The following is a 24,130-nucleotide window of genomic DNA, read 5'->3' on the forward strand; positions in this document are numbered from 1 at the left end:
AGTTCTTTCTTATCCCTGCTGAGGACCGTGAGAAGCAGCAAAGTATGCATTGAATCTAAGGTTCTTTTTGATCCAGTTGTCAGATTCCAAACTAGACCCAAATGGATTGCAAGGATGACCCAGTGAGAGGAGAGCCCTGTTTAAAACTTCTTCAAATTTTAAAAGCAAAAGCAATTACAGGAAAAGAAAACAATTCATTCAGAGGGATTGTGTGTGCCTACAAGTGTCTTCTGTGGCCTTTCTCCAAGTTTAACCACCAAGGACTTTAGAGCTGGCAGGTCTCAGTAACCCTGGTGACTGTTCTTTTCACCTTATCAAAACCTGAGCTAAAAAAATGCATCAGCTGATGACGACAGCAGAGGGTGGCAGGGCTGAGCACCCAATATTCATTTCCCAGGCTGGTGGAGAGTAAAAAGTGTGGTTCCAAAACTAAATGAGGGAGGTCAGAGACGCTTTCCAACCTTAACTGATGGCTTCTGATTAAAGCAAGGAAGTGTCATGGAAAGTGCTGGGAGGTGATGGTGCCGAAAGGGACTTGAGGAGGAGGAAGGACAAAGCAGCACTCTCGATTAAGGTGGAGGGAGAAGATATGGGGAAAGCCCTGAATTCTTCACCAAAGGCCAATTTCAGAGGGGAGCTGAGGGGGTTACAATCTATGCTTCGGCCAAGGGTGGTAGTGGAGAGTGGGAAGAGGATGGTGGCTTGGAAGGGGGGCAGCATTTAAGACTTAAAGAAAGAAACCAGGCGTGCAGACGAAGCACCCACACACACCCAGCAGGAGTCCCACAGGCTGTGACCTGAAACCTTCACATCTACTCTAAGAAGCCACCCCCAGCTGGAGGGCTGTTGCAGGGAGGGAGGAGGCAGGGGGAGGGGAAGGGGAGAAGGCAGAGACCCCAGGCCATGTAATCAGCAGCAAGGTGATTGCGTGATGTGTCTTTTCACAGTTGAGTTAGATGTGCCCCACTGGTTATGACGGGAATCGATTTAAATACACTTTCTTGATCCCAGAAGTTCATATGTGGACAGTGGTTGTTACACTTGACAGGATGATTTGTTATGGCACAACTTATATATTTCAAATGGACAAAAAAATTAGTATCACATTTACAGTATCTTAAGATAAACTGCATTTGAATGGGAGTTTCCTTTCCAGTACTTTGAGGTCTACAAGACGTATCTAGAAAATTTACTACTGTGGAAAATGAAGACTGTTTAAATCAAATGGGGGGTAAGCGAGGGCTGGTGGTTTTTCTTTTTGATTCACTGCTGTAACGCTGTCCTTCAGGCGGCTGAGGGAGTTTCATATTATCTTTAGACATCATTAGGCGCTGAAGCACTTGCAGGGCAACTGATGCTATATGAGTTCTGCCATACTGCTAGCACTGATTTGGCTCTTGGGTCCACCACTCCATTAGAACTATTAACTCCATTCATATTAATTTTTGTTACAAGTCTTACAAAGGGGGGTGCTTCTGGGTATTTAGCTCCACATTCTATTTTAAGGCTGTATACTTGGTTTTCATAAATTGTTCTTGGGGGCTCAATGATCATCCCTGTCCATCTTGTAAGTGTCATGTCTTCATCATCTTCTAGACCCCAGATAATTGTACCATCTCCTACTCCTTTCTGGCCTTCGTTGAGCTCTTCCAACAGTTGGAAATTGCGAGGGACTTTTAGTCGCGAGCCTGCTGTGGCTGCCACCTTGTGTTGCTGTCGCTCCTTCACTATCTTTTTTTTTAATTTTAGGAATTCTAATAGACATGTAGTGATATCTCAGAGTGGTTTTAATTTGCATTTCCCTAATGGCTAATGATGTCAAACATCTTTCTTATGCTTCTTTGTCATCTGAATATTATCTTTGGTTAAGTGTCTGTTTATGTTTTATCCCAGTTTCTAATTGGATTTTTCCTTTGTTGTTTCCATTGAGTTTTAAGAGTTCTTCATATGTTCTGGATACTACTACTTTGTCATATTCTTCTTTAGAAATGTTTTCTCCAAGTCTTAAGCTTGTATTTCATCTTCTTCACAGGGTCTTTTGCAGAGCAAAAGTTTATATTTTTAGTGAGGTCCAAATAATCATTTTTCCCTTTTATGGATTATGCTTTGGGTATCAAGTTTAACAACTGTTCACCTAGACCTGATCCCAAAGATTTTCTCCTAGTATTTCTTTTCTCATAAAGGTTTTATAGTTTTAAGTTTTACATTTAAATGCATGAACATTTTGAATTTTTTTTTTTTGGTATAAGGTGTGAGATTTAGATCAGAGTTTATTACACCTGTTGAAGTGTAGCATGAGGTCCAGGTGGGGGTTATGTTCAGTTTCCCACTGGACCCGACCAGTATCACCCTTACAAAAGAGGAACAGAGCACTTACACCTCACTGAAGACAGTTGAGGTGGAAGTTCAGCCAGCCCTTCCCTCTGCTGACATCTTCCCAGCAAATGTGTGACACTGACTTTCACTGCCTTGTTGATGCTGAGTGAATGTGGAAGCTCAGCTCCCTGCTGGACCCCACTGGCACTACATGAGGAGAGGGAAATAGAGTGTCTGCCGGCTCCACCTCTCATCACCTCATCTACCTCATTGCTGGTGGTGGGGGGAGTTGAGAATCTGCTCCCCGTTGTGTTCCACAGACACAGGGAAAGGGCTATGAAGCCTAGTGGGGACTAGCTCTGCCTCATACCACCTCATTTAGTCTTATTTCTTCCAGGAAGATCTGGAGAGTCTGTTCACTGGTGGAGCCCACTGACACCATCCTGGGGGGGAGGGAGAATGGTAATAACGCCTGCTTCTGGCCGGTGGGGGAATGGAAGATCAGATCTCCACTCAGCTTCGCCAGTACTCTTCCTGTAGGGGAATTGGTGCACAGCCTGCCTATGCTGGGCAGAGGACAGATGACTAGCACCCCCCTCAGCTCTGCCAACTCCACTGGGCAGGGGAATCAGAGGGCTGCCACCTCTCTGTGGTGCAGGGGGGAGTGGCAGAGTGAAAGATCTGCTTGTGTTTGGCTTCAGTGGAACTTTGGGGAAGGGGTACAGTTTTTCCAATGTTCCATGTATTTTGCACTGGAGTAGGGTAGCTATTACCAAAAAGGATTCTGTTGTTAAGGTACCCATTTTCTGGGCCTTCAGCTAGGGAAAGCAGGTTTTTGTTTTGTTTTGTTTTGTTTTAATCTGTGCTTGTTGGCAGTTCTGGGTTGGAAGCTTTTGTAGCATCCTGTCACAAAAATGTATGGAAGTGATAAAAAAAAAAAAAACCCAGGAAACTCACTGCCATGTTGTTCCTCAAGCCCCCTGCAATCTAAACCTACAAATAATAGACCACTCTGGGAAGGAATTGCCTTCCTCTGGATTGTTACTGAGGACTGACCCCTTTTCTCAGCCCTGGATATTACGTTCCTTGAAGCCTGAGGGCCCAGTCACATGACGCTTTCTTGGTTTCCCATTAAATTGCTCTTTAATAATGATTGAAAGGAGCAAGGCTTCAATTCTGAGAGCGACCCTGGTGTCTTCAAGTCTCAAGAAGTGCTATCGGCATCTGGGGGGTTACATGGGATGACAGCAAAGGAAGCTCTGGCCTTCCTCCTTGTAGCCTGATCACATCTGGAAAAAAAAAGACCTCCTGGCTTCTCTCTCTGCTTCTGAATGTGGTCTTTGCTTATACCCTTCCAAGTCTAACATGCCTCATGTTCCTAATTACTTAGCTTATATTTTCAAATGCTCAGCTCCAGAAAGGTCCTGGCAATTGATGGTGGGACTTCATAGAATTTATTCCTAACCTCTGCCCCTCAGTTCATGTCCTCTCTGCCCACCCTAAGGATAACTCAGAGTGCCCCAAGTTTCATGACACTGTGCATTTTTAACATCTCTTTATGAAATAGAGGAATGTGGCAGACTTGCAGAAATATCTGACAAGCTTTGGTGTTTAAAATACCTTTAAAAACACTTTTAAGATTCATACTAAGACTTTATTAATAAATAGTTATAACTCAGAGCTTACGTGTAAATTTCTCAAAGGTATTTTAGTTATAGACAGTATAAGTTCTCACTCTGTATCAAATATAATGCAGAATCATTAAAAACACAAGTAAATCAACCCAAGTCATCTAGACTTAATAGTAAAATCCAAACACCAATGCCCTTTATAATGGGAATCTGAAATATTTTCTGTTTATGAAATGATATTTTCTAACTGCACTTGGAAATGAGGGCCCAAAAGATCACACAATCCAGACTTCATTTGGAGATGAGGAAGCAGGCTCAAAGGAGGCAAGTGGCTTGTCCAAGATCACAAACCCAATTAATTCTGAATTACAGTTCATATCTCTTAACTCTTGGACCAATATTATTTTCATTACATCAGTGGTTCTTACATTTTAGTATTCATTAGAATCACCTAGAGGGCATGTTTAAAAACAGACTACTGGGTCCCACCCTCAGAGTTTCTGATTGAGTTTTCAGGGTGGGACCTGAAGATTTGCATTTCCTACCAGATCCCACAAAGCTGCTCATGCTGCTGGTCTCAGGGACCACTTTTGAGAACCACTGAATTGCAGCATTTTCCTCTGTTTCTATTCTATTTTACTTTAATGAACATCTTTAACTTTATATTTTGGATAATTTTGAAAATACACAAAAGTGGACCCAAGACTATGTATAAGGAACTCATAAATCCATCAAACACCAACCATCCAACAATAGCCAATCTAAAGAACTTCTTAACATACCACTTTATTTTTTATGCACTTTTCTCTTGGGGACAGGTTTTCTTAGATGTCAAAAATGTCTAATGAGAACAAGGTCTTGTATTGTTACTCTAGAATTTTTCATTTTGTGGTTTTATTTAATGTAGATTATCTTTACAACTTTACGAAAAGGTAGCGACAGTTGTTTACCAGCTTCTTTATTACAATGAAGGAAAAGGAGGCTCACATGGTTCTTGAGTGATTCACCCAGGACTCATACAGAAGTCTGACTCCAGAATTTACCTTGTTGATCATCATCATTCAGTTGCATTAATTAAAGCCAAACTCATCTGATTTAAGGCAAAAGCACTCTCTTAGTCCATTCAGGCTGCTGTAACAGAATGCCATACGCTGGGTGGTTTAGACAACATTTATTCTCACAGTTCTGGAGACTGGAAAGTCCCAGATCAAGGCTCTGGCAGATTCGTTGTCTTGTGAGAGCCTATTTCTTGGCTCATAGACAGCCGTTTTTCTGTCTCAAATGGTAGAAGGATGAGGGATCCCTCTAGAATCTCTTTTATAAGGGTACTAATCCCATTCGTGAGGGCTCTACCTTCACGACCTAATCACCTCCCAAAGGCCCTACTTCCAAATACCATCATACTGGGGATTAGGATTTCAACCTACGAATTTTGGGAGGATGCAAACATTCAGTCTTTAGCAAGCACAAAATTGGCTGCACTTATTTCTATATATGTAGCCAGTAACAGTGACACAGTGTTAGTACTTGTGGGCCAATGTTAAGTGGTTAGTTGCCCAGTAAGATTCAGACCTTCTGGTGGAGTGGAGGTGGCTGTATTTTCAGTCAAACTTCCAGTGACATTAATTGCCATAAGGATTTCAACATCACTACCTGATTCAATGTTCATGCTAGAGTATGGAGTTCTTCCTTCATTTATGACCTAAGTCTCACTGAGACTGTCTCTTGCTTTCAGAAATGTGGATAGTCTTTGCCATTTATGTGCCACCAACAAACTGTGAAGTTTAATGAACTATCAAGAGCTTTTTAATTTATTTTTTTTTTGGGGGGGGGGTTACGCGGGCCTCCCACTGCTGTGGCCTCTCCCGTTGCGGAGCACAGCCTCCGGACACGCAGGCTCAGCGGCCATGGCTCACGGGCCCAGCCGCTCCGCGGCATGTGGGATCTTCCCGGACCGGGGCACGAACTAGCGTCCCCTGCCTCGGCAGGCGGACTCTCAACCACTGCGCCACCAGGGAAGTCCTCAAGAGCTTTTTAGATGAATATTCATATATAGTACCATGTGTCTCTAAATAGTTCTCTATATTATACATTTATGGGTAATTCATATGCAGTTATGCTCCAGTACTCAGAAATATAAAAGTATAAAATACCTACATGTGTCAAATAAAATGCCACTTAACATTGGCATCTTATGAAATTTTATCCTAAACTCCAAACCCTTACACTGCTCTAACAGTTATCACCTTTTGAGATATAACTGATATACATAGTGTGATAATGTACCTCTCTGATTATTTGTGACAAACATTATACCCTGGACTTTCTATGATTAGCACAGAATAAAAAACAAAAAGAGAAAAGCTACCTGAGATGAAACTTGGCAGTTATAGTACTTTCTTATCACTGACCTGTGGCTTTTTAAAATGTGATTCTGGTTTCTTTTCTTCAAGTTTATTAATTTGGGATAATAATGAATAGTTTTAGGAAATTTTGTGAGTTGACAGCTGTTTTTATCTAAGATCTAGAAGAAAAATAAAAACATCTACTTTATGGTACTTTTTATATTAAAAGATTTGCATCCAACACAGATTGGTTAGCATAAGAAAAGTTGCTCAATATTATTAGTCATCAGAATTGCAACTGCAAACCTCAATGAGATATCACCAGAACAGTTAAAATTAAAAGGACTGACAATGCCAAGTGTTGACAAGGATGTAGAGTAACTGGAATTCTTTCACACTGCTGGTTGGAAATAAATTGGTAAAACCACTTTGGAAAAATGTTTAACAGCAATTGGCAAGGCTAAAATACAAATATCCTAGGATCCAGTAATTCCACTCTTGGCCACATACACAAACATAAATGTGTACACATGTACCAAAATGCATGGACAAAAAATGATATCCCCAGCTAAAACCTGAGAACAACACAAATGTGCAACCATGGATGAATGGATAAATACATATGATATATTCATACAATGGGATATAACTCAGCAATAAAAAGAATACACTACCGATATATGCAAATACATGGATGAAACTCACATACATAGTACTGAGCAAAAGAAAGTCAAACACAAAAGAGGACAAACTGTATAATTCCTTTCATATCAAGTTCAAAAACAGCCAAAACTTTTGGGAGTATTAGCTAGGAGAGGGCACAAGGGAGCTTCCTGGAGTGCTGGATATGTTCTATATCTTGATGTCAGGTGCTGGTTTCAAGGGGTAAAAATCCATCAAGCTTTACCCTTAAGATCTGTTTGCTTACTAAAATATTTTTTAAAAATAGAAATAAAAAGATTATGCAAAATTGTCAAAATGCCCTGTTGAATGAACACTTCCAGACAGGCTCATTTCAAAGTGTGTAAACTTGGTCCCAGAGAATGAAAGCTTTTCTGAGTCATCAGGTCATATTTCTGGAGCTTCTCCATGGGCAATATATTTTCAGTGCTCTGCTCAGGAACAAGTGATGCTTAAAGGTAGATTTAGTGTCATCTCTTTTTATTGTACAGTGCCACATGGAAGCAGCAACATCTCATGACCCACATTTTGAGTTGAATACTCAGTCATATAACTAATAATTTTCTACTCATAAATACACAAGTTAACAACTTAAAAACAATCAATAGCCATCACAACTTACACAACTCCTTAAAAACAACCATTTAAATAACTATTAGCTTTATCCAATGCTGGAAACATTTTGCTGAACAAAATAGGCATCTTTTTTTCCCTGAGATTTAGGAAAAATTGTCTATATATACGTTATTTCATAATTTTTTCCAGACAGATGTCTTTTTTTTTTTCCCTACACATATTCTATCATTGTATGCAGACCCAGAAAAAAGGCATGGCCTCCATTTCCAAGCCATACTCTGAATGGGAATATTAGCTAGGAGAGGGCACAAGGGAGCTTCCTGGAGTGCTGGATATGTTCTATATCTTGATGTCAGGAGCTGGTTTCATGGGTGTAAAACTTCAAGCTTACTATTATCTACCTGGAAAGGACTATCCTACAAAGGTACACAAGATAGGATGGTGCTCTTGACCTGAAGAGATTCCGGCTATGAAGACATCTGCTGAGGTGTTGCATTTTGCTTTTGCTAAAGTACTGCACCATCCTCTGTTGCCCCAGATACAAAATGACACAGGGAATTAATTCCCAGGAATGAAGCTTAAGTCATGGCTTTTGTTTGTCTTTGGAATTCTTTTTCAACACTGCCTTTCTGATCTTTGAAATGGAGCAAACCCTTGGAATTAATTTCTGGAATTAATTTCCTGGAATTAATTTTTACACCAGAGGACATTCTTGAATACCATTTTTCTTTTGAGAGGGGTCTGTCCTTCATATTGTGGTCATGACATCTTACTAAATGTATCATCTCTCCCAGTTAGAACAGACTGTTACAAACCAGGTGCTACTCTTAGGATAGAGAGAGTAGCTGAATGGCTGAAACAAGGTAGAATATAAAAGATGTTTCATGTCCATGGAAGTGGTAGAGGCAGAAAATGAATTGGATTCCTTTAAGATGAATCTTTTATGGATCAGCAGATTTATTTGGAGTTACTTAAAAAGGAGTTATTTCATTAGCAACTAACTCTGATCTATGTCAGCAATAAGGCATCCTTAGGTCATTTATTTCAGTATAAGAAGTCACTGCAGAAGAAATGTGATTATTGACTATCTAAGATGGAAATAAATATTGAGGCAAAACTAAGACTTTTTTTTACAGAATTATGGGTATTACACTTGATTTTAAGCTTCATTTAATCAAAGCATTTGGCTATTATACTTTGGTGAGTAAGTTTATGATCAGTAAAGATGAAATAATTATTTGTTAAAGAACACTAAAGCTAACACATTTTTGTAAAGTTTTTAGCAATGATTTAAGTACAATGCTTAGAGCTATTATATAAAGAGTATGGGAAATGCTGGTTGCTCAACTGATTTTTGACAAAGATGCAAAAGCAATTAAATGAAGAAAAAGTTACCTTTTCAACAAATGATGCTGGAGCAATTGGACATCTACAGACAAATATATAAAATGAACTTCAGCCTAAATCTCATACCATATACAAAAATTAACTCAAAATGGATTACAAATATAAAATTTTAAACTATAAAACTTTTAGAAAAAACAAAGGAGAAAGCCTTTGGGGTCTAAGGCTGAGCAATGAGTTCCTAGACTTAACATGCTCAAGGACAATCCATTAAAGAAATTCATTAAAGAAAATACTAATAACAGATTTCATCAAATTTAGAAACTTTTTTTTTATAAAAACACTATGTTAAGTGGATGAAAACACAAGCTACAGGCTGAAAGAAAATAGTTGTAACCAAACCACATATCTGCCCACAGGATTACTATCTACAATATATTAAAACTCTCAAAACTCAACAGTAGGGCTTCCCTGGTGGCCCAGTGGTTAAGAATCCGCCTGCCAATGCAGGGGGCATGGGTTCGAGCCCTGGTCTGGGAAGATCCCACATGCCACGGAGCAGCTAAGCCCGTGCGCCACAACTACTGAGCCTGAGCTCTAGAGCCCATGAGCCACAACTACTGAGCCCACATGCCACAGCCACTGAAGCCTGTGTGCCTAGAGCCCGTGCTCTCCAACAAGAAGCCACCGCAATGAAGAGTAGCCCCCGCTCACCACAACTAGAGAAAGCCCGCGTGCAGCAACGAAGACCCAACGCAGCCAAAAGTAAATAAATAAATTTATATAAAAAAACTCAACAGTAAAACAACAACCAGAAAAAAAAAATCTGACTAGAAAATGCTAAAAAGATATGAAGAGGCACTTCATGAAGAGGATATAGAGGGAAAACAAACATATGAAAAGATGTTCATAATGAGATGTTACAACAATGCAAATTAAAACCACAATGAGATACCACCATGCCTCGATCAGAATAGTTACAATTAAAAATATTGGCAACGATATTTCTAGAGAGGCTGTGGAGAAACCTGCTCATACAGATGTTGCTGGAGGAAATGTAAAACGGCACAGCCTTTCTGGAATCAATTTGGCAGTTTCCTATAAAACTAAACATACAACTGCCATACAGCTCAGCATTTGCACTGTTGGCTATTCATCCTAGAGAAATGAAAATTTCTGTGCACACAGAAACCTATACATGAAAGTTCATAGTAGCTTTATTTGTAAGTCAAAACTGGAAACAACTCAGATGTTCTTCAACAGGAGAATGGTTACACAAACTGTGGCACATCCCTACCATGGACTGCTACTCAACAATAAAAAGGAACAAACTGTTGATACAGTAGCGTGATGAATCTCCAAAGAATTGTTCTGAGTGAAAAAAGCCAATACCCAAAGGTCACATACTGTATGATTCCATTTATGTAATATTCTTGAAAAGATGTAATTGTAGAAATAAATGGAGAATAGAATAGTGGTTGTCGAGTTTGAAAGAGATGGTAAGAATGAGAATGAGGTAAGCTTGGCCATTGAAGAGCAGCATGAGACATCTTTGTAGTGATGGGATTAGTCTGTGTCAATGTCAATATTCTGGTTATGATATCATACTATAATTTTGTAAGATGTTACTGTTGGGGAAACTAAGCAAAATGTATATGTAATCTTTCATTTTTACCACTGCATGCAAATCTACCATTTCCTTAAAATCTTTTTTAAAGTTTATTTTAAAAAATCATATTCACAATGCGTTTGTAAAGTGTGTCAGAAATTGCATTCAGAAATATTATGAATGAGTAATACTGAGATTCTCTTGGACGAAGATACCATAAATCTCCACTAAAAAGCATTTCTCTCAGATATAGAAAAAGGACATTACATAGGTATTTGTTCTCTCTATGTCTGGTTATATACTTGACCACCTCACCCCAGATTGTCTGACCCCGGTGTGGTAAAAGTGGAGGCCATGAACCTTCTGTATCCCTTATCCATATCCTAGTACTCTTGTGCTTCTTCTTTAAACAGATTCAGAAGGAAATCCATCTGGTAAGCTCATTCAGAGTAAAGAATTAGTGCCTGAATTTTAAATGTAAAGAAGAAATCTGTCAGAAGGATCCAGGAATAATACATCAAACCCAAAGATATGCAATACAGACAGACATCCCCAGTGATACGAACAAGCCACTAGAATGGTATTAGTAAGCAACACACATCATAGCAGCTGCAATTTGTCTCTCTCTGTACAGTTACCTTATTTCTCTGTCTGAAGTCGGGCCTTATTGATGGTTTTCATCATTTATTGATGCATACATTGCCGTCTCACAACTCCCAAATTTACCCAACTGAATATTTGGTACCAAAATAGATTCTCCCATCACAATGCCAAATTCCTACAAAAGAATCTGATGGTTTTTTCCAAGGTCAGTTCCCTGCCCTTTATCCAGTTAACTATGGGGTCATGCAGGAGGATGAACGTGGATATTGAGGACTTAGATCTAGAGTCCAGTGACATTTAGCTTTTGAAAGCTATGATGCACTACACAAACAAATTGGTAAGAAGAAAATCACAGGCATGATTGAGGCACATAACTATAGATGAACCCTTTCTTGGAGTCTGAAAAATACCACTTCCTGGATAGCTTATACATGGAGTGGGGATGCCCTCATCTATGTGTTGTATAGATGGCAAAAGTTTCTTTATCAGTAGTAGGGGATGAAAGTCATTCATCAGCCTCTGTTAGTATCTCCCCTGTACTCCCTCAACAGTCAGTGTCAAGCACGTGACAACCATGCCTCACTGCAAACGTCTGCCTAAAGACTTTCTTTCACACAAGTGTAAGTTAATGCCCCTAGAAAGATAATGCTACTAGGGAACAGCCCTAAGCCATGACAAATGAGAAGCGGAGGATAAATACTAGACCTAACTCAAGGGAGGGGGGTAACTCTGAGATGTGTTCTATTCTGGCTTCCAGACACACCCCCTACCCCCAGCAAAAGTGAGCCACAGTTGTACATATTACTAACGTCTAATAGCATATATTTCCTTTGGCTTCGTCCCTTCCTGTGTCCTGTCTCATTTCCCCAATGGCACTTCCTGTCATCAATTACCAAATAAACTACCTGCCCTCAAATTCCTGCCTAAGGGTTTTCTTCTTTGGTATGCAATGTAAGACAGGGGCATAGGACATAAATTGCCAAATGCCTATCTTCAGGGCTGGCATGATGGAGGGAAACAGGAGAGGCCAGTCGTTGGCAAAGGTAAGAGAGAGAGGCAGGAGCCGTGAGAAAGCTTCAGGTCTAACATGGACCTGGCTGAGTTAAGTCAGGGTGCAGAGTGTGAATACAGCTTGAACACTGGAGGAAGATCTAATCTATGCAGAGAAGGAAAAAAGAAGCATTGGAGAAGAGGGGGTAACGTCCTCAGCCAGATCATGGCGCAAGATCAGTAACAGACAAGCTAAGTAAGACTCATCCCCTTGAAATCTCAGCAGATGGAAACACAAAGGGAGCAGGGCCCCGCTGGCTGCCTGGAGAAATGGGATTCATGTGGTCAGGGACCTGAGGTCAGGGGAACCTTTGAGGTCCAGGGGTGTGAATTAATCCATTAATCATACAGTCATCCCTCCCCTCAGTATCCATAGGGGGTTGGTTCTAGGACCTATTCCAGACACGAAAATCCAGGGATGCTGAAGTCCCAGAGATGGCCCTCCGGCCAGCCCTCCATATCTGCAGGTTCTGCATCCACAGATTCAACCCGCCATGAGTCATAAACGTAGTAGAACCGGTGCGTGCAGAATGCCCAGAGGGCCGACTGTAGTCTTAGTTCATTTGACTAATTGCTAACCTCTCTAAGCATTAAAATGCAGCCTTACCCACAGCCACATTAGATTACTGGCTAATGTTTTGCTTTCGATTAATGAAGAGCTTTTTATAATAGAGAAGAACTGTCTCCCTGTAGATATAATTTTAAATAAGGCCCTCAGTTTAAAAACTCTATAAAACACAGTATTTTAAGTCTTCACAACAGAGTTTTACTCAGGAACATGTTAATTTATAAGCAAAGATATAAAGATCCAACCATTTGATAGTCAGTGAGGATATGCTAAACCTGGCAGAAAAGGGCATAGCAAATTACTTAGCTAATCCTAAAATGTGGAGACCAAGTCTCTTCTCAGTGATAGCTGATGAGGAGGAACCAGTTCCAATATCCTTAACTAGTTGATTGAATTGGAAAATTTTACATAGCTCATTAAATGTTAAGCATCTCCTAAAACAGAGCAAAAATAATTTTAGTAACTGATTATCATCTATATGTGTAAAATTCTGGAAACTCCATAGCCATTTTCACTTGAAAGTGGTTGGATTTCCATCATCAATTAATTTGGCAAAACTTGAATAGAATGTGTAGTTTAAAATTATCCCAGAAACACCAGGAAAAATGGCACACATTCTGTCATTGATGTATCCCCTTTTACTCTACAAACTTGTCAATGAAAGATAAATTATAAAAATAAAAAAAGAGGGCTTCCCTGGTGGCACAGTGGTTGAGAGTCCGCCTGCCGATGCAGGGGACGCGGGTTCGTGCCCCGGTCCGGGAAGATCCCACGTGCCGTGGAGCGGCTGGGCCGGTGAGCCATGGCCGCTGAGCCTGCGCGTCTGGAGCCTGTGCTCCGCAACGGGAGAGGCCACAGCAGTGAGAGGCCCGTGTACTGCAAAAAAAATAATAATAAAAGAATCAGAGAACCTCAGATAAGATAAACATCCTCATAGACCAGAGACAAAACAGAAAGCTGGAATTATAAAGTGAGGCTGAAGATCCATATTCCAAAGCAGGCAGCGGGAGGTATAAATTCACCTCCTTTGGGAAAAGAAGGACTAGAGGTCTTCCATGTGAAATGGAAAAACGGAGTCAGCTTCACTGCATAAATCCAGGGGCTATAAGTCATAAAAGTAAGGTGAAAAAAATACTGACAACTGCTGCCTGGGGCTACAACTTACATGGAGCTGCCAGGTAATGTAACCCTGAGAATATGGACATAGCCTCAGGACAGAGCTGCCTGTGGCTCACTAGCCATTTCTGTATATTCTTCATATCCCTACCAGGGAGGAGGCCCAAGCCTTCATTATGAGAGCTGTTTCTCAACTAATGGCCCCAGGACATTCATGGAAGTAGCCTCACAACTTCTTGTCAGAGAGAAAGGAACCTAGAGAGAGAAAGAGAAAACAATGCAAAGCAAAAAAAAAAAAGAAAGTTTCCCTTAGATAAGCCTGTGATCTGGAACTCTAAAATGCATGAAGAAATCTAATGTTAAGGAAGAGCCAAAAAAAATAAACCTTAGAACAGGAGTTATTTTCTAATGATGTAAATGTTATGAAATAGACAAATGTTTTAAATAAGCATGGTTGGGATACTCAAAGGTGTGAGGACCTAACATCCATAAAAAGAACAAGAAAATATTACACAAAAAGTTACATACATAAAAGAGGGTGGGTGTAAAAAAGAATTAAATTGAAATATGGGAAACAAAAATATAATAAAAATAAAATTAATAGACAGGATAAACTCTAAACAGAACACCACTGAAAAGATTAATCCTGGCTGATAGCACTGAACACTTCACCTACCACATAGTAAAAAGATAAAAGAGATACATGCAAGAGCAGTTTAATATTCCCACAAGATCTATTGAGTTCTTTTAAACTTAAACTTCACTAATCTCTTTGAAAACATGTCCTAGCATACAGACAATACAGACAATGGCATGAAAAGAATATTTGATATTAGCTGAGAATTTTCTGACATTGAAGAGAGACAAAAGTGTTCAAATCAATAATCCACTTTGACTATCAAGTAGAAGAGTAAAAATAAAATAATAATAACAGGGACTTCCTTGGTGGCACAGTGGTTAAGAATCCACCTGCCAATGCAGGGGACACAAGTTTGAGCCCTGGTCCAGGAAGATCCCACATGCCACAGAGCAACTAAGGCTGTGTGCCACAACTACTGAGCCTCTGTGCGCCTAGAGCCCGTGCTCTGCAAGAAGAGAAGCCACCACAATGAGAAGCCCAGGCACTGCAACGAAGAGTAGCCCTCCCCCTCCACAACTAGAGAAAGCCCACGTGCAGCAACGAAGACCCAACGCAGCCAAAAATAATTAAAAATAAATAAATGAATAAATGTTTTAAAAAAAATAGATCCACAGGTAGATACATAATAGAGAAATTTCAAGAAATCAAGGATAAAAGAAAAAAATTTAAAAGCTAGAAGAAAAATCAGTTTATCTAAATGGTAATGGCAATTTGAAGTGTATTTCTCATTATCAACAAGAAAGGACAGAGAAAATGGAATAGTAGCCTCAAAGTTCTGAGAGGAAAAACAATTACTATATGAACCCAGAGTTCTATACCCAGCAAATTGTAATTCAAAAGTAAGGGCAAAAAGAAGACCTTTTTAGAAATAAAAAGACTAAATGATGTTGCCACAAACAAACCTTATAATATTGACTTTGGTTAGAAGGAAGACCCTAAATAAATGCCATTTTTTTCTTACTGCAAGTAAATTTCAGTAAGATATTTACAGGGAGATTAGATAAATCTCAAAACTTTCCCCAGACTCTCTATAATCCCCTCTTAACCTTTTCCTTCCCGGGGTGGGGGGAGGGTTGGGGGGGGGCAGGGAATACTCCATGTTGTTCAGTCTGTTCAGCATCTATGCCTTGCTGTGGTTGGCTTAATGGGGACAGGACCCCTGACTGATGTACCCTCACCCCAGAAGCAGAATCTAGATATTTCTCATTCTAACCAGTTTCTTCTCAGTTTACACCACTGCCTCTTTTTCTGTCTGTTCACTGCTCTTTAAATGTCTGTTTTTCAGGGTTGTATTCGTGCCCTATTTCTCTTGAATATTTTGTCCCAACATGTGAACTTTCGAATCACCTGGAGAACTTGTTAAAATATAGATTCTTTAATCTAGCCCCACATACACTGAATTGCAATGAAAGAGGGTGAACCTTATACCTGCATTTTTAGCAATCAACTCAGATAATTCTAATGCATACTAGAGTTTAAGAACCACCACTTTTATAAACTTTCTGTAAGCATTATCATGTATAGCTTTGCTTTTGACTCATAACAATTCACCAGTAAGTCACAAAATTTATGTCAGATTCAAAGCCATGTTCTAAGTTCCACCTGCTAACTGGCCATTTCAATATAAATGTCCTATATTTACCCATCTTCTAACCCCTTTATTTCCTGAGCTAAGAATGTGAATTACCTTAAGCTCCTCTGTTCCCACCTACATTTTTTCCCATGTTTTCTGTCAATCTCCAACGCATTTATCCTGAGCTCCAACCATTGCTTTACTGGTTCCTGGACATGCCAGTCTGAGAGTTCACAATCCCTTCTACATATGGAAGACTTCACATCCAGGAATATTCTTTTCAAAAGTAATCTGTACCTTGAAGTCTTTTCTCATTCCCCAGTCAAGCCCCCACCTCCGTGTTTCCACACCAAGGTCTCAACCACAGCACTTTCCATATGATCTGGAACCTACCTGGTTACACCTGTTTTCCCCACCAGTCAGGGAGCACTTGCAGGAAAGGTTTGATCAGGGCTCACTTGTTTTTATATCTCAAGGTTGAGTACAGAAACTAGCTTCGAGTAGTACTTAACACCTGTTTTTTAAGTAAGGTATAAACACATGAGCAAATTGATAGATACCTGACCAAGGTTCATTGAATCTACAAATTCCAAATCAGCATATGTGTTTTCTTAAAGGATAGTGTACGTTTCATGTGGATAAGATTCCCAGAAAACTGGTATCTTCCATTCTGCAGGAAATTCACATAGTAATGAACAAATTAGTGACCCTCAAATAAGAAACTCCAAGTAAAACCTTTTATTGCTTTTTCAGATTCCTTTTTCTATATGAAGCAACCAACATCAACACAATATAGTGTTCTTCTTGTCCTCTTGAGATAAGAAGTTGTTTGTGGACATGGGTAGACCTCTTCCTGGTTACTCCCCCTACTCCCCGTGTAACTGCTCTAGTCTCTGAATTGATTTGATGCCCTTTGATTTTAAGAGCCATTGATATTCACAAGTGTTGGACAAAGAAATAGTGACAATATACAATGCAAAGCTTTCCTCTCCCTGAATCATTTCCCAACACCACTGGATTCTTAAAGTAAAATAAAATAAAACGAGGACTGGTCGTGCTTGAAGACTCTTTAAAGTTTTACTGATCTCATGTTGCTCCATAGGTTATCATAAGAACTAGGACCATAGCTATATAAAGACAGACATTCTGAACAACATTTCTATAGGAAATTGAAAAAAGTAAAACTGCCAAAGGAACATTTTAAACTCCTGATCTAATTTCAAATCCCTTACAATATTAAAATAATCCACAAATGATGGGTGGGCAGAGAGCATTTGACACTATGACCTTGCCTCTTATGTCTTTGTGACATTTTTGGTGCCTTGTGACATAGATCCATAAGTCTTGAGGATTCAGATATTTCTTGCTGTCTGGCTACACTGGGGACCATTTCAGATATTCAGATAAATATCATATTTCTAAACTAGGCAAAATATGAAGCTCAAATATCATAAAACAAATAAAGATTGAGAGTTATTTGCTATATGGTTCTGACAGTGAATAGGACTTTGGGAGATCACTTGACAATAAATATTAACTAGAATAGCTTGTACTTCAGATGCCTGCCAGTGGAGAGAGGAATCCAGAATCATCCTCCAAGTCCAAGAGAAGTTTCCACATTTAAAAAATTATGTGGCACTGTTGGTGGGAATGTAAATTGATACAGCCACTATGGAGAACAATATGGAGGTTCCTTAAAAAACTAAAAATAGAACTACCATACGACCCAGCAATCCCACTACTGGGCATATACCCTGAGAAAACCATAATTCAAAAAGAGTCATGTACCAAAATGTTCATTGCAGCTCTATTTACAATAGCCAGGAGATGGAAGCAACCTAAGTGTCCGTCATCGGATGAATGGATAAAGAAGGTGTGGCACATATATACAATGGAATATTACTCAGCCATAAAAAGAAATGAAATTGAGATATTTGTAGTGAGGTGGATGGACCCAGACTCTGTCATACAGAGTGAAGTAAGTCAGAAAGAGAAAAACAAATACTGTATGCTAACACATATATATGGAATCTAAGAAAAAAAATGGTCATGAAGAACCTAGGGGTAAGACGGGAATAAAGACACAGACCTACTAGAGAATGGACTTGAGGATATGGGGCGGGGGAAGGGTAAGCTGTGACGAAGTGACAGAGTGGCATGGACATATATACACTACCAAACATAAAATAGATAGCTAGTGGGAAGCAGCCGCATAGCACAGGGACATCAGCTCAGTGGTTTGTGACCACCTAGAGGGGTGGGATAGGGAGGGTGGGAGGGAGGGAGACGCAAGAGGGAAGAGATATGGGAACATATGTATATGTATAACTGATTCACTTTGTTATAAAGCAGAAACTAACACACCATCATAAAGCAATTATACTCCAATAAAGATGTTTAAAAAAATACAATAAAAATAAAATAAAAACAAAAAAATAAAATAAAAAATAAAATAAATAAATAAAAATTATGGTATTGATTTACTTCTCTCCCTTACTGCTAGATGCTATTTACATTGACATAGGACAAATCTCCCCACCCCAGTCATCTCAATGGACTGTTTTGGGATTCAAGAACAACTCTTGCATGTTACCTTTTAGAAAACAGCAAAGAAGTAAAATATATATATATATATATGTATATATATATACACACACACATATATAGTATATTGAATGTGTAGCAACAGTGTGTGACTGTTAATTCATCTTCTTGAAAATTCCACGTACACATGTACCAAAATCACTTTTACAAGATATACATCACAACCAATTAAACTACCCTAACATCCTATGTTCTTCTCAATGCAACGTGACTAAAACTTGATTGATCATCTCGTGTCTATATAATAATCACTCCCTAGTGTATACATAGAAGGGTTCATTAGTGTCAGATTAAAATTCAAAGACCACCAGTGCTGATAAAAACAAGAATTAACTGCCCACCAGGCCAGTGCCTTGAGAGCCAGGAATATCACTCAAGAGATGGGTTCAGGCTTCCCTGGTGGCGCAGTGGTTGAGAGTCCGCCTGCCGTTGCAGGGGACACGGGTTCGTGCCCTGGTCCAGGAAGATCCCACATGCCGCGGAGTGGCTGGGCCCGTGAGCCATGGCTGCTGAAACTGCGCGTCTGGAGCCTGTGCTCCGCAACGGGAGAGGCCACACAGTGAGAGGCCCGCGTACCACAAAAAAAAAAAAAAAAAGAGGTTCACAGGGTCTCACCAAGTTAAAAGCAAGGCTGGATACAGCATAAAAAGAGAAAGATTTTCACAAACTAAGGTTCTGAGGGTCATGATTTGAATGAATAAGGAGAAGACGGTAAAGTCTCTTTGGGTTTGGTCATGGCACTGGTTTACATCACAAAAGTGTGGGCCCAGAGATCATACATTTACATTAGCAGAGATAATCTTTTTCCAATTGCATGTCAGACTACAAGTTCATGGGCCAGGACTTTGTTTCAATTGGTTCTGCACACCAACACCATACCCCTTGTGTCATGCTGGGCGCGTAATGACTGTAAAAAATAATTTTTGAGTAAATGAATGCAAGCACATAGGTTATGCAGATGCCACAACTTTGTATCATCCTCAGAAATATTTGCCTCCATGAATGATTATTTCCAAGTTGAGCACAGTGCTACGCTTTTCCATGTCAACGCTTTATCTCCAGGAGATTTTCTACTTTGTTATGGGTATTTGCATGGTTTATAACTGATTCTTTGTCTTCACTTTATTTTCACACTGTGTTCTCTCTGGACCCATATATAAATACAGTACAAAAAGGCCTTTTAAATGAAAATGATGTCAGACACTGAGAGAGTGTTCCCCCGAGGATGTACCTTCTAGTCCACTGGATTAAGGCTAGAATTTCACTGTTTTTATCTCTTTGTCTCAATTCTCATCTTGTTTCTGTTTTTAGTCAAGGATGTTAAGGCTTCTTCATCTTTCTCTCATGTGTTCATATAGCAAACTAAATTAAATACCCACTATTAATCCTTTTGTCTCAGCAGTTTGTCTGTCGAAGAGCTGCTTAAGCAATCCAATAAATACTTTAAGGGTGCAGGGCTAAGTACAGGTCTGACTGATGCTCTTTGGCTTAATAAGAACTTCTGATACATCAATAATTCTTATCTAGGTCTCTAATAATAATATCATCCCTGCATATGATAAGAAGATTCCTCCCTCTTTTTAATGTGTCATCTCTCCTCCTAAAGAAGCATGGGTGTGTGGGGAGTAAACCACAGTGTGGCATAAAGGAACAGTGAAAACTGGGGGATGATGTCAGAAGGAGAAATAAAATCAAGAGCCAGGTGGAATATCAAGGTGTCAGTTGGAAGAGGCTATTCAGAGGGCAGAACAGGTGAGGCCTGACAGCAACAAAAGCATCAGAGAATCCAGACAAGAGCAGCTACTTGAATTCCTTGCACGGGTGAGCATGGGAGCGGCTGGGAGTTCGATAAAGGCGGTCATTCTCAGAGAACTGCCTGAACCCCTGAGGCAGAGCTGTGGACTCATCTCATATTGTGATTGTAGCCCAACCAAGGAAAAGTGAGGGTGGACAAAGAAACAAACTATGGAGGGCATTGTCCCGAGCTGTATTACAGAGTGGTGCTTTTGATAAACATATTTAAATCCATGGTAATGTCTTGGAAACTGCTTTTACTGGTCCCAAATGTATGGTAGGTAGAAAAAGCCCTGAACTACTAATAGGGAGACAGATTCCAGGACTGCTTTTCCTACTCACTTAGGGCTTTTGATGCAAATGTTAAATTCACTTCAGATAACAAAACAATTAATGATCGCTATGCATAAGGAATAGCAGTAGGTAATGTGGTGGATACAAAGATGATTAAGTTCCTATCTTCTAAGGGCTCAGAAATAAAGTGAGGGAAACATTTACCCCCAAGTGATAATGAGGCACAGTGTGACAAGAACTGCAATGGTATAAAGCACAGAGAGAAAGAACTCGGATAGAAAAGTTAATTCAGATGGAAAACATCTGACATCTAAAAAACTTTCTGCTGGAAGAAGAATTTGAGCAGAGTTTTGAAAGACGGAACGTATGTTGCTGGGCAGGTATGAGACAGAAGTGTACTTTAAGCAAAAGAAACTGCACAAGCTAAGTTACTGGGCAAGAGATTCACTGTGACCTAAGCTCTGGCTTTAAGGCAGAAGAGGGCACAACATTGTGGAGATAAGACAGTGCACGGAATGGGGGAAGACTGTTGAATGATTTGGATTTCAAGCTGAGGAAGATGATCTACACTGTAAGTGATGAGAAAACCTTCACAAGTTTGTGAATATGACGGATATTAAAAACAAAAACTGTGAATGCATTGGAAAGTGACAAGCTATAGCAATTCAGACACGCCATGGTGTCTGACCAAGGCAGGTGCAATGAGCCTAGGAAGAAAGGGATCGTTACTCATGATGCTAAAAAGGATGAATCAACAGGATCTGGAAAAGAAAAAAAAAATCAGAAAAGAGAAAAAGGAACTTTTTGGACCAGTTATTAAGTCTGTGGCTTTTAAATCACCTGTGGAGGGCTAGGTTCCATCTCTAGTCTCATGAATCAGGTTGGCTTGAAGAAAAGGCTGAGGGGCGGGCTTCCTGCTCGAGTGCAGAATGCAGTCAGCAGGTAGTGGGTCCCTTTAATGCTCTCAGATATTGTTATCTGCCTCTTTCCAGATCTCACCCTCCCCTGAGCCATGGAGGTCCCGCCTCAATACCCTGGCTGCTGCAAGAGTGAAATGGGTTTCTCCAGCAGCATGGCACACAGCTGGGGAAGCAGGGCACCCTCTCACCCCCTCACCAACTTCCCTTTCCTCCCCCCCAGGAGAAGTCAGGGTGGGCAAGTTCAATCTCGCTGTGCCACCTTGGGGGAGGGGCGGCGCTGTCAAAATTCCACTTACCTTGTCTAATGCGTCCAAACTCGTTACTTTTTTTTTTTTTTTGCTGCAACGAAGTGCTGGAATCTCTCTTTAGGAAACCAGGACTTCTACAAGGCTCTCTCGTCGTCCATAAGTCAGTGCCCTCCAGGTATTCCGGGACCACAGCCAAGAGGGGCTGAAGCGGGTTCACAGGCTCCTGCTGGTTCCACGGCCTCTGTCAAGGTCTGCCTGCCTGTTACCCGATTCCCCCCCGCCACCGTCCCCGCCTAGTCTATGGACATATGGTCTGCATCTCACAGCTGCCACAGAGGTACTTTTGTTCATAGATAGATGTCGTTTTAGTTGCTAAAAGGGGGGAGGGGGGCAAAAAGCTGGACGTTTTACACCACCATCGCTAATGACGTCACTCCACAGTTCCTGTTTTAAATATTTTATTAGGGCTTGACCTTTCTTTGAACTCAAATAAGTATTGTGAAAAGATTTCGACCTCAAATGGATGGAACCGGAGAACCTCACGCACGCGCCCTCAGAAGAATGGAACTTAAATGAGACTGGCTTCCTGCAAATGATTTACCCAAGACCGAGACTTATCTCCTGACCAATGAACATCCGCCGTGAATCTCTCCCCATCCCCAAGCCAATGAACTTACAGCTTACTGGCTGGACTTCCTGCACTTTGCGCTCCTTCGCGATAAATACAGCTCATCCTGAACTCTTCAAAGACTGGCCTGTAACTTGCAACATTGTGGCTTCTGGAATTCCAGTTCCTCTGCGACTCCCGAGTAAACTCAAGTTCAGGTAATTGGAGCTTGCTTCAGTTTACCTCTTTATTTAGGTTGACAGTACCTTATATTCCCTTAAACAAGTTAATTTCTTTTTTTTTTTGCGGTACGCGGGCCTCTCACTGCTGTGGCCTCTCCCGCTGCGGAGCACAGGCTCCGGACACGCAGGCCCAGCGGCCGTGGCTCACGGGCCCAGCCGCTCCACGGCAAGTGGGATCCTCCCAGACCAGGGCACAAACCCATGTCCCCTGCTTCGGCAGGCGGGCTCTCAACCACTGCACCACCAGGGAAGCCCAACAAGTTAATGTTTAAGTAATGGTCATGTGACAAAAGTAAAGGCCGATCTCCGGATTTTTCTAGGAAAAGCTTGGAAAAAAGGAATGTTCCTTTTAGGCATTAATCATGATTTTATTTTCTGTATTTTATGATGTTTTGATATCTTAAAAATCTCGCTGGCTGGAGAGTGACTCGCCCTCCCAGGGGAGATAGCAAAGCGCTCTAGCCAGGAGAATAGCTTTTATATTACAAACCAACCAGCCCTGAGTCTGTAGCCCCAAACACCTCCTTTATCTGACTCCCACTGACAAGCCGGTATTTCCTCTGCCTCATCCTAGGGCCAGGTACAGATAGCTAGAGACCACCCTATAGCCCAGATGCTGCCATAATTATTCAGACTAATCAATTCTAAACAACTTTCTCTGCTTTCTCTCACTTTTCCTTCAGAAACCCCATTAAAGGCTCTTGCCTAGAGTTTCCTCTTGCTTCTGTCTTTGCCACCTGACCAAAACCTGGAGCTTTCTCTTTGGCCCTGCACGGCATGCAGTGACTCCCCTCCGGAATCTGTGAGTATTATAAACTTTTTCCTTTCAAGCCTGGTTCTCATTTCCTCCTGTGGCCACACTCACTTTTCTGTACCATATCCAACATTTACATTCTTAGAATGCTTTACCCATCTACTTGAAGCTGAAAGGATGGAACAGGTGTACTAAAATGCCCCATGAAGGAAGAAACTGGAACTGCTAGGCAGTCGAGTGTAATCTTGAAATGGAGCTTACACGGAGCAAGAGATGAAAAGAGATTCGGTCTTAATGACTTTGTTTTTATTCTAAATCTAACCATGGTTGAAGCTGCTTCTTGAGTTTTCAGTAATGTGAGCTGAAAATTCACTTTGTTATTTAATCCAGTCTGAGTTGGATCTGTTGCCAATTGCACCACAAACAAACCCACCTGAGGGAGTGCTGAATGTGATGGATCCTACATTATTCAATTAGCTAAGCAGAAGTTAGGTGGAAGCCATTAGGAACTGATATTTTGCTTTGGTATTTGGTACTTTTTAAAAATAATAGTAAGACAGTAGGTTAACATGTTACCTGTTTTATTTGGCACTAAAACCATGCCAGTGAGGCTGC

The 24,130-nt window shown here is 40.5% G+C and overlaps 1 pseudogene across 1 annotated transcript; it reads right to left on the minus strand.

The window, feature by feature from the left end:
- Positions 1 to 1,220: 1,220 nt before the first annotated feature.
- On the minus strand, positions 1,221 to 2,758 carry LOC309840008 (ubiquitin-conjugating enzyme E2 variant 1-like; annotated as a pseudogene). The gene is made up of 2 exons: positions 2,687 to 2,758; positions 1,221 to 1,731 (listed from the first exon to the last, which is right to left on the minus strand). The product of its transcript is annotated as a ubiquitin-conjugating enzyme E2 variant 1-like (transcript).
- Between the last annotated feature and the right edge of the window lie 21,372 nt (positions 2,759 to 24,130).

This window comes from Grampus griseus, assembly GCF_964374135.1.
Source record: "Grampus griseus genome assembly, chromosome: X".
NCBI lineage: Eukaryota > Metazoa > Chordata > Mammalia > Artiodactyla > Delphinidae > Grampus > Grampus griseus.